Raw genomic sequence first — 10,466 nt, 5'->3', positions numbered from 1 at the left:
GGTGCATGCTCAGGGTCGGCCAATGGCATGGGTGAGGCTAGAGAGAATCATTGAGTTGGAGCCCTGGGTGCGTGCTCAGGGCCGGCCAATGGCACGGGTGAGACTGGAGAGAGCCATTGAGTTGGAGCCCTGGGTGCGTGCTCAGGGCCGGCGAATGGCACGGGTGACGCTTGAGGCCCATAGCTAGAGAGAGCCATTGAGTTACAGCCCTGGGTGCGTGCCCAGGGGCCGACCAATAGCACGGGTGAGGCTCGAGAGAGCCATTGAGTTGGAGCCCTGGGTGCGTGCTCAGGGCTGGCCAATGGCACGGGTGAGGCTCGAGGGAACCATTGAGTTGGAGCCCTGGGTGCGTGCTCAGGGCCGGCCAATGGCACGGGTGATGCTAGAGAGAGCCATTGTGTTGGAACCCTGGGTGCATGCTCAGGGTCGGCCAATGGCATGGGTGAGGCTAGAGAGAATCATTGAGTTGGAGCCCTGGGTGCGTGCTCAGGGCCGGCCAATGGCACGGGTGAGACTGGAGAGAGCCATTGAGTTGGAGCCCTGGGTGCGTGCTCAGGGCCGGCGAATGGCACGGGTGACGCTTGAGGCCCATAGCTAGAGAGAGCCATTGAGTTACAGCCCTGGGTGCGTGCCCAGGGGCCGACCAATAGTACGGGTGAGGCTCGAGAGAGCCATTGAGTTGGAGCCCTGGGTGCGTGCTCAGGGCTGGCCAATGGCACGGGTGAGGCTCGAGGGAACCATTGATTTGGAGCCCTGGGTGCGTGCTCAGGGCCGGCCAATGGCACGGGTGAGGCTGGAGAGAGCCATTGAGTTGGAGTCCTGGGTGCGTGCTGAGGGCCGGCCAATGGCACGGGTGAGGCTGGAGAGAACCATTGAGTTGGAACCCTGGGTGCGTGCTCAGGGCCAGCCAATGGCACGGGTGAGGCTCAAGAGATCCATTGAGTTGGAGCCCTGGGTGCGTGCTCAGGGCCGGCCAATGGCACGGGTGAGGCTGGAGAGAGCCATTGAGTTGGAGCCCTGGGTGCGTGCTCAGGGCCAGCCAATGGCACGGGTGAAGCTGGAGAGAGCCATTGAGTTGGAGCCCTGGGTGCGTGCTCAGGGCCGGCCAATGGCACGGTTGAGGCTGGAGAGAGCCCTTGAGTTGGAGCCCCGGGTGCGTGCTCAGGGTCGGCCAATGGCACGGGTCAGACTCGAGAGAGCCATTGAGTTGGAGCCCTGGGTGCGTGCTCAGGGCCGGCCAATGTCACGGGTGAGACTCGAGAGAGCCATTGAGTTGGAGCTCTGGGTGTGTGCTTATGGCCGGCCAATGGCTCGAGTGAGGGTGTAGAGAGCCATTGAGTTTGAGCCCTGGGTGCGTGCTGAGGGCCGGCCAATGGCACGGGTGAGACTGGAGAGAGCCATTAAGTTGGAGACCTGGGTTCGTGCTCAGGGCCGGCCAATGGCACGGGTGAGGCTGGAGAGAGCCATTGAGTTGGAGCCCTGGGTGCGTGCTCAGGGCCGGCCAATGGCACGGGTGAGGCTATAGAGAATCATTGAGTTGAAGCCCTGGGTGTGCGCTCAGGGCCGGCCAATTTCACGGGTGAGGCTCGAGAGAGTCATTGAGTTGGAGCCCTGGGTGTGTGCTCAGGGCCGGCTAATGGCACGGGTGAGACTCGAGAGAGCCATTGAGTTGGAGCTCTGGGTGCATGCTCAGGGCCGGCCAATGGCACGGGTGAGGCTAGAAAGAGCCATTGAGTTGGAGCCCTTGGTGCGTGCTCAGGGCCGGCTAATGGCACGGGTGAGACTCGAGAGAGCCATTGAGTTGGAGCTCTGGGTGCGTGCTCAGGGCCGGCCAATGGCACGGGTGAGGCTGGAGAGAACCATTGAGTTGGAGCCCTGGGTGCGTGCTCAGGGCCAGCCAATGGCACGGGTGAGGCTCAAGAGATCCATTGAGTTGGAGTCCTGGGTGCGTGCTCAGGGCCGGCCAATGGCACGGGTGAGGCTGGAGAGAGCCATTGAGTTGGAGCCCTGGGTGCGTGCTCAGGGCCAGCCAATGGCACGGGTGAGGCTGGAGAGAGCCACTGAGTTGGAGCCCTGGGTGCGTGCTCATGGCCGGCCAATGGCACGGGTGAGGCTGGAGAGAGCCATTGAGTTGGAGCCCTGGGTGCGTGCTCAGGGCCGGCCAATGGCACGGTTGAGGCTGGAGAGAGCCCTTGAGTTGGAGCCCCGGGTGCGTGCTCAGGGTCGGCCAATGGCACGGGTCAGACTCGAGAGAGCCATTGAGTTGTAGCCCTGGGTGCGTGCTCAGTGCCGGCCAATGGCACGGGTGAGACTCGAGAGAGCCATTGAGTTGGAGCTCTGGGTGTGTGCTTATGGCCGGCCAATGGCTCGAGTGAGGGTGTAGAGAGCCATTGAGTTTGAGCCCTGGGTGCGTGCTGAGGGCCGGCCAATGGCACGGGTGAGACTGGAGAGAGCCATTAAGTTGGAGATCTGGGTTCATGCTCAGGGCCGGCCAATGGCACGGGTGAGGCTGGAGAGAGCCATTGAGTTGGAGCCCTGGGTGCGTGCTCAGGGCCGGCCAATGGCACGGGTGAGGCTGTAGAGAATCATTGAGTTGAAGCCCTGGGTGCGTGCTCAGGGCCGGCCAATTTCACGGGTGAGGCTCAAGAGAGCCTTTCAGTTGGAGCCCTGGGTGCGTGCCCAGGACCGACGAATGGCACGGGTGACGCTTGAGGCCCATAGCTAGACAGAGCCATTGAGTTGGAGCCCTGGGTGCGTGCCCAGGGGCCCGCCAATGGCACGGGTGAGGCTGGAGAGAATCATTGAGTTGCAGCCCTGGGTGCGTGCTCAGGGCCGGCCAATGGCACGGGTGAGGCTTGAGAGAGCCATTGAGTTGGAGCCCTGGGTGCGTGCTCAGGGTCGGACAATGGCACGGGTGAGGCTAGAGAGAGCCATTGTGTTGGAGCCCTGGGTGCGTACTCAGGGTCGGCCAATTTCACGGGTGAGGCTCGAGAGAATCATTGAGTTGGAGCACTGGGTGCGTGCTCAGGGCCGGCCAATGGCACGGGTGAGGCTGGAGAGAATCATTGAGTTGAATCCCTGGGTGCGCGCTCAGTGCAGTTGAATTTCGCGGGTGAGGCTCAAGAGAGCCTTTCAGTTGGAGCCCTGGGTGCGTGCCCAGGACCGACGAATGGCACGGGTGACGCTTGAGGCCCATAGCTAGACAGAGCCATTGAGTTGGAGCCCTGGGTGCGTGCCCAGGGGCCCGCCAATGGCACGGGTGAGGCTCGAGAGAGCCATTGAGTTGGCGCCCTGGGTGTGTGCTCGGGGCCGGCCAATGGCACAGGTGAGGCTCGAGAGAGCTATTGAGTTGGAGCCCTGGGTGCGTGCTCAGGGCCGGCCAATGGCACGGTTGAGGCTGGAGAGAGCCATTGAGTTGGAGCCCTGGGTGCATGCCCAGGGCCAGCCAATGGCACGGGTGAGGCTTGATTCCCATAGCTAGAGAGAGCGATTGAGTTGGAGCCCTGGGTGCGTGCCCAGGGGCTGGTCAATGGCACGGGTGAGGCTCGAGAAAGCCATTGAGTTGGAGCCCTGGGTACGCGCTCAGGTTCGGCCAATGGCACGGGTGAGGCTGGAGAGAATCATTGAGTTGGAGCCCTGGGTGCGTGCTCAGGGCCAGCCAATGGCACGGGTGAGGCTGGAGAGAATCATTGAGTTGAAGCCCTGGGTGCGTGCTCAGGGCCGGCCAATGGCACGGGTGAGGCTTGAGAGAGCCATTGAGTTGGAGCCCTGGGTGCGTGCTCAGGGTCGGACAATGGCACGGGTGAGGCTAGAGAGAGCCATTGTGTTGGAGCCCTGGGTGCGTACTCAGGGTCGGCCAATGGCACGGGTGAGACTCAAGAGAGCCAGGGTTGGAGCTCTGTGTGCGTGCTCAGGGTCGGCCAATGGCACGGGTGAGGCTAGTGAGAGCCATTAAGTTGCAGCCCTGGGTGCGTGCTCAGGGCCGGCCAATGGCACGGGTGAGGCTGGAGAGAGCCATTGAGTTGGAGCCCTGGGTGCGTGCTCAGGGCCGGCCAATGCCACGGGTGAGGCTCGAGAGAGCCATTGAGTTGGAGCCCTGGGTGCGTGCTCAGGGCCGGCCAATGGCACGGGTGAGGCTAGAGAGAGCCATTGTGTTGGAACCCTGGGTGCATGCTCAGGGTCGGCCAATGGCACGGGTGAGGCTGGAGAGAATCATTGAGTTGAAGCCCTGGGTGTGCGCTCAGGGCCGTTCAATTTCACGTGTGAGGCTCAAGAGAGCCATTGAGTTGGAGCCCTGGGTGCGCGCTCCGGTTTGGCCAATGGCACGGGTTAGGCTGAAGAGAGCCTTTCAGTTGGAGCCCTGGGTGCGTGCCCAGGGCCAGCCAATGGCACGGGTGACGCTTGAGGCCCATAGCTAGAGAGAGCCATTGAGTTGGAGCCCTGGGTGCGTGCTCAGGGTCGGCCAATGGCACGGGTGAGGCTAGAGAGAGCCATTGAGTTGGAGCCCTGGGTGAGTGCTTAGGGTCGGCCAATTTCACGGGTGAGGCTCGAGAGAGCCATTGAATTGGAGCTCTGGGTGCGTGCTCAGGGTTGACCAATGGTACGGGTGAGGATTGAGAGAGCCATTGAGTTGGAGCCCTGGGTGTGTGCTCAGGGCCGGCCAATGGCACGGGTGAGACTAGAGAGAGCCATTGAGTTGGAACTCTGGGTGCGTGCTCAGGGCCCGCCAATGGCACTGGTGAGGCTAGAAAGAGCCATTGAGTTGGAGCTCTGGGTGCGTGCTCAGGGCCGGCCAATGGCACGGGTGTGGCTTGAGAGAGCCGTTGAGTTGGAGCCCTGGGTGCATGCTTATGGCCGGCCAATGGCTCGAGTGAGGCTGGAGAGAGCCATTGAGTTGGAGCCCTGGGTGCGTGCTGAGGGCCGGCCAATGGCATGGGTGAGACTGGAGAGAGCCATTTAGTTGGAGTCCTGGGTGCGTGCTCAGGGCCGGCCAATGGCACAGGTGAGGCTGGGGAGAGCCATTGAGTTGGAGCCCTAGGTGCATGCTCAGGGTCGGTCAATGTCATCGGTGAGGCTGAAGAGAGCCATTCAGTTAGAGCCTTGGGTGCGTGCTCAGGGCCGGCCAATGGCATGGTTGAGGCTATAGAGAATCATTGAGTTGAAGCTCTGGGTGCGCGCTCAGGGCCGGCCAATTTCACGGGTGAGGCTCGAGAGAGCCATTGAGTTGGAGCCCTGGGTGCGTGCTGAGGGCCGGCCAATGGCACGGGTGAGGCTGGAGAGAGCCATTGAGTTGGAGCTCTGGGTGCGCGCTCAGGTTCGGCCAATTTCACGGGTGAGGCTCGAGAGAGCCATTGAGTTGGAGCCCTGGGTGCGTGCTCAGGGCCGGCCAATGGCACGGGTGAGGCTGGAGAGAATCATTGAGTTGAAGCCCTGGGTGCGTGTTCAGGGCTGGCCAATTTCACGGCTGAGGCTGGAGAGAGCCACTGAGTTGGAGCTCTGGGTGCGCGCTCAGGTTCGGTCAATTTCACGGGTGAGGCTGGAGAGAGCCACTGAGTTGGAGCCCTGGGTGCGTGCTCAGGGCGGCCAATGGCACGGGTGAGGTTCGGGGCAGATGGCTAGGTAAATAAATATGTAAATAAAGTTGGTCCGGGGGTTCCTAAACTGTGATTTGTGAGCTTCATCTTGGTGGCCCACAGCATTTCTCCATGATATGCTTGTACTGATCTTCAATTGCACTGTGATTGCTTTTTTTATTGCTTACGGTGACTTTTTTTGTCTTACGATTTGAATTCTACGGCCTGCAAATGGTAGTGCAAGAAAACAGGACAGGGGAACTTACTGGAGCAATCAAAATACACTTTCTGATCGCGCATCATTTGGCGCGGTGGATAGCTATGGCTGCAACAGGCAGAAAAATCATCAAGTGGGGTCCGCCAACTCCGGAATAACTTTCAAGGGTCCCTGGGAAGCTAAAAGGCTGGGAACAGCTGAGCTTGGAGTGTTCTTCCCTAAAGCTGCTGTGCTGCTGTGCAATGATTCTTTGGCTGATAGAATCACCATTTAATCCTGCCTCGCCCTTTTCCCCTCACTGCCAACCCCCACCCAAAGGTGCCTTTCAGGATTGACTCTGAACCCTTCTCTAGAACTGTAAATACTCCTCTCAGTTGTTATACATGGTGTAGAAGAAAGTGGAGAGGGAGGCAGGAAAAGCTGCAGAACAGGTTGGATATACCCCTGCTCTGTCTTCTGAGATTTTAGCAGCAGAGCCCCTCATCATAGTTTTGGCACACACCTGTGCTCAGAAGTCTTCTAGAAGAGAGAAGGAATGCAGCTGTTGGTCCAGAAAAGTCGGGAATTTCCAAGGGTGCAAGGTGAACTAGGATTGCACCTCATCGGAGCAAGAGGTCTTCTGCAGAATCCTCCAAAGTACAGTATTCCTGTTCAACGTTCAAGCCCTTTTCCCGGATACCTCATTCCATTTCCCTTCCCCTTTTCCCCAACACTGAAGTTAGCTTTCTGTGGGGGTTATTATCGGGGCTGTTTTGGGGGGTCTCTCCCCCCTTTAGTTTCCCCTGCCTTTTAAAGATTTTGTATACTGCCTCTTGTGTGGGGATGGTGCTATTTTTGCACTTGTGGTCTGAATGCTGGATTACTGCAATGCACTCTGTAGGGGGCTTCCCTTGTGCTTGATCCGGAAAGTGCAGTTAGGGCAGAATGCTGCAACCAGGTTGCTGATGGGAGTGAGACCCTGTCAACGTATAACACTTGCACTCAGGAATCTGCATTGGTTGCCGATTTGTTACTGGGCCAAGTTCAAGGTGTTGGTATATAAAGGTAAAATAAAGGTACTCTGTGTGTACAAACTATACGGTTCTCTCCCTGTGCCCAGTTTTTATCATCACAACAGCCCTGTGAGGTAGGCTAGGGTGACAGATGGCAGCTACCCCAAGGCCAGCCAAAGAGCTCCGTGGCTGCATGGAGATCTGACCCTGACTCACTCCGGTTTTCTTTTAAACCAGGGACTTGACATTCCATTGTCTTGTTCATCTTTACTCAGAAGTAAATTCCACTGAAACAAATTGGATTCATTTCACAATAAGCTTGGATGGGCTCAGGGTGGAGGAGATGTGAGTGGTGATCCTATACACCAGTGATTCCCCAGCCCTGGTGCCTTCCAGATGTTTTGGACTGCAACTCCCATCAGCCTGAGCATTGTACACCTGTGCTAGCTGGGGCTGATGGGAGCTGTAGTCCAAAACGTCTAGAGGGCACCAGGTTGGGGAAAGCTGCTAGGGAGCCATTGACCTGGGTGTCAGTCCTATTGAACACTGAGTAGATGTGTACAGAATTGTACAGTGAACTCCTAATAAGGACGCCCTCAGGCAGAAAAAGCTAACTCAACAAACAGCTTCAGGACCACCTTCCCACAAATTTTCAATAGGCAGATAATAATAGCACCACTGATCTACCTTATGGGGTCGTTGTAAAGGTTATGAGCAACGTCATGTGCGTGAAGTGCTTTCAACAGTTGAAAAGTGCTACACGGAAGCTGAAATGATTAATTTTTAATCCAATGTAGATTTATACATGTTTAATTTATGCAGACCTGCTCCTTGCTATTTATGAGTCTGTTTCTTCATCTCTCTGACAGTGTTCATGCCATTTTAATGATACAGGGTACCTTGGCGGCAGTATATTTATACTAAAAAAAAGCCCAGATAAATAATACATCAGTCAGTTGATTAATTGACTTAATTATCCTCTGTGAAGCACCATGCACACTGATATAATAATTATTTTATCAATTAAGCAGTTTAAACTCATGGTTCATGAACTAAGCTTTGTTTAATTGTGTAGTAGCTGTAATAGAAATTGCATTTAATTATTTTATTATTATTAATCAACAATAAATAATCTACATAAGCATATTAAGAATATCAATAATTATGAATTATATCAATAATAATACATTATTTTAATTAATTAACTAATTAGATTTGTATCCTGCCCTTCCTCCCAGTAGGAGCCCAGAGTGGCAATCATTTATAATAATACTAATCATTAGTTATATTAATTATTGAATATATTAGTAATTATTAGTATCAATAATTATTAACATTCAAACAATATAGACTCCATTCCTATCTCTATGGCCCCTCCTCCTCCTGCTGGCACCTTCGCCAGCCACTTCCGCCCTTTTGTCCGATGGTGTCAGAAACGTAGACTTAAAAAAAGTATAAGAGTTACAGACACTGGAGCCACTCACGTCCGGTTTCCATTCGGACGCCGCCCCATGTGGGTCGGGCTAGTCCCTGTAGCGCCTCTCAGGATTTCCTGCGCTAAATCCGAGACATTGCGACAGGCCTTCCCACCATAGAGATGACATGTGGGAGCTAGAACGCCCACACTCATCCGCGGAGAGCCGCTGCCAATTAGGTACGCGGCCCATTGGAGGCCGGAAGTCCGATCTGTGTGAGGCCAAGAGCCGGTGGGGGATATCTGAGGCTGTTGCTGGACTATAATTCCCATCATGCATCCCAATTGGCCGGGCCTGACGGGAGTTGAGTTCAGCATTTGTAGTACCACAGAACTGTGTGTCTGAAAAATTATAGTTTTGTGTGTGTGTGTCTATCTCCATCCTGTGTATATCTATTTATCTATCTAAACAAAAATAATAATGAACAGTGACACCAAAATGGCTCCGCGGCGGTTGGGTAACCGGAAGTGTCGTCACAGCCCCAGGGCTCTCCTGTCCCCTCCCTCGCCGTTTTCCCTCCCCTCACCCCGGACCGGAAGTCCGCGTCCGTCTCCAAGATGGCGGTCGCGAACCCGGAAGTTGGAAAGAGTAGGAGCTAGCAAGACCAGCGGAGCTCAGCCTGAGCCACCGGCGCCGCTGTTGCCTCCCTTGCTGCTGCTTCTCGTCTGTGCCCCCCGTTCGCATGTGGTGGTGGTGGGGAGGAGAGCGAAGACTAGGTGAGAAGGACCCCCTCCTCCCTCCCCTTCAGTGACCTCATGACCGCCCCCTCAATTCAGCCCCCCTTCCTTAACTTTCTACTTTTCAGGAGGGGAGGGGGAACTTCCTCTGCCCCCCTCTGCCCCGTTGCCCCCTCCCCCGTTGCCCCCTCCCCTGCCTAAGCCCCTCCTCTTCACTGACCTCATAGCCCGCCCTCCTTGCTCTCTCCTCAACTTTCAACTTTTAAAAGTTTCCTTGGGGGGGGTCTCCTCAGCCGTCTTTTCATATCCTGTTCCCCTTTTGGCTGTCCTAGGAAGACCTTGTGTGGGTGCTTGTGGGGGGTTATTGCTGGGTGAAGGCAGCACCCCCTCCCTCTACCTTCCATGCCGTTTCCTTCTTGTTTTGAAGGGGGGGTATTCTTAGAGGGCCAAAGGAGGGGGGGGAGCAATAGGAAAGCACAGAATCTCACCACCACCACCACCACTCTGGCACCATCTGCACTATACATTTAAAGCAGTATGAAAGTGCTTTAAAGAGTCAGGGCTTCTTGCCCCAGAGAATCCTGGGAACTGTAGTTTGTTCAAGGTGCCAAGAGTTGTTAGGAGAGCCCCCCCTGCCGCTGATTCCCCTCACAGAGAGCGACAGTTCCCAGAGTGGTTTATCAGTCAATCTCCCCCAGGGAAGTCTGGGGGTTGTAACTCTGAGAGGGGAGTTGGGGGGACTGGCGCCTAACAACTCTCCAGTACAGACTACAGTTCCCAGGATGCTCTGGGAGAAAAGCCAGGGCTTTTTAAAGTACCATGATACCGCTCTAAGCATATAACCCTCTGGAGGTGTGGAAGAATTTGGAAAGGGGGCTGGATTTTGGGGAGCTTAGGCAGGGTAGGACATCTCCTCTTAATGCCTTCTGTTTCCCTAAGGGGAAGGACAGAAAACTTTCACCCCCAGGTTGAAACGACAGAGCCAGTGGGGTGTGTGTGTGAAGAGAGAAGTTCCCTCTCTACCTGTTCCTCCTTTTCTGTCTACTCTTCCCCACCCCTTTTTCAAGTCATGATAGTGGGCCTTTGCTTTTTGCTCCCTGTTCTTGAGATTGGGGGGTGGGAGTGGAATTGGTTGCCTTTGGTCAAGTCTGTATATTGGGGGGGAGGCAGGAAATGTGACTTTGCCCTGCTTCTTTCTCCCCTGAGGTGTGTGTGTGTGTGTGAGGGGGGTTCTTCCTATTTTTCCATAGTGGTAGATACAGTTCTCTCCCCCCAATTGGAGGAATTTACGCTGAGGATAGTAAGTTGTGACCCACAGTGAGACACGTGTGATGCTTCTTTCTTCTGGTGATCTGACTTGAAGGTGAAGTGGGTTCTTTGGAAACTGTATAAATATCTTCTGTGTGTGAAATAAAAAAACACATTTTAAAAGGGTAGGGAGTAGGAAGCCAGGGTAGAGTCTTGTTGCCCTTACTAATTCTTTACCCCCCACAAAAAAAAAGAATTCAGGACAACAGGATTTCTCCCCCCCC

General features: G+C 55.5%; 1 protein-coding gene across 2 annotated transcripts in view; it reads left to right on the top strand.

Annotated features, from left to right (window-relative positions):
• The first annotated feature begins 8,796 nt into the window (after window positions 1–8,796).
• SBNO2 (strawberry notch homolog 2) overlaps window positions 8,797–10,466 on the top strand; it is a 79,707-nt gene continuing 78,037 nt past the window's right edge. For both annotated transcript variants that reach the window (XM_061601103.1, XM_061601104.1), the window contains exon 1: window positions 8,797–8,973. The gene's annotated coding sequence lies outside the window, so the exon portion shown is untranslated. The remainder of the gene's footprint in view (window positions 8,974–10,466) is intronic.

This window comes from Rhineura floridana, chromosome 18, assembly GCF_030035675.1.
Source record: "Rhineura floridana isolate rRhiFlo1 chromosome 18, rRhiFlo1.hap2, whole genome shotgun sequence".
Lineage (NCBI taxonomy): Eukaryota > Metazoa > Chordata > Lepidosauria > Squamata > Rhineuridae > Rhineura > Rhineura floridana.
The sequence above is the reverse complement of the archived record's forward strand: the minus strand, read 5'-3'. Positions and strand labels throughout refer to the sequence as shown.